We start from the raw sequence: 1,072 nt of genomic DNA, 5'->3' as shown, positions 1-1,072 counted from the left end.
CAGAAGGGCACTATAGTATTCTTAAAGGATGTATCCAACAAGAGGATATGACAATTATAAATATATATGCCCCCACCAGGGGAACAGCAAGATACACAAGCCAACTCTAAACCAGAATAAAGAGAGATATAGATAAAAATACATTAATAGTAGGGGACCTCAACACTCCACTATCAGCAATAGACAGAGCACCGGAGCAGAAAACCAACATAGAAACAAGAGCTTTGAATGCCATACTCGATGAGTTGGACCTCATAGATATATATAGAACACTATATATATCTATATATCTATATATAGATATATATAGAATAGAAGAATACTCATTCTATTCTAATGCCCATGGAACATTCTCAAGAATAGACCATGTTCTGGATCACAAAACAGGTCTCAACTGATACCAAAAGACTGAAATTATTCCCTGCATATTCTCAGACCACAACACTGAAATTGAAACTCAACCACAAGGAAAAATTTGGAAGACACTCAAACACTTGGAAACTAAGAAACATCCCGCTCAAGAATGATTCGATAAACCAGGAAATCAAAAACCAATTTAAAAAATTTATGGAGACCAATGAGAATGAAAACACAATGGTCCAAAACCTATGGGATACTGCAAAGGCAGTCCTAAGGGGGAAATACATAGCCATCCAAGCCTCACTCAAAAGAACAGAAAAATCTAAAATGCAGTTTTTATATTCTCACCTCAAGAAGCTGGAACAGCAACAGAGGGACAGGCCTAATCCATGCACGAGGAAGCAGTTGACCAAGATTAGAGCAGAAATCAATGAATTAGAAACCAGNATCAATGAATTAGAAACCAAAAGTACAGTAGAGCAGATCAACAGAACTAGAAGCTGGTTCTTTGAAAGAATAAATAAAATTGACAGACCACTGGCAAGACTTATCCAAAAGAATAGAGAAAGGACCCAAATTAATAAAATTATGAATGAAAANAAGGACTGAGATTATTAAAATTATGACTGAAAAGGGAGAGGTCACGACCAGCACCAGTGAGACTGGAACGATTATTAGAAACTTTTATCAACAGCTTTATGCCAATAAATTA

The sequence above is a fragment of the Ailuropoda melanoleuca genome, chromosome 6 (assembly GCF_002007445.2).
Source record: "Ailuropoda melanoleuca isolate Jingjing chromosome 6, ASM200744v2, whole genome shotgun sequence".
Taxonomy (NCBI): Eukaryota; Metazoa; Chordata; class Mammalia; order Carnivora; family Ursidae; genus Ailuropoda; species Ailuropoda melanoleuca.
This window is presented reverse-complemented; position numbering follows the sequence as displayed.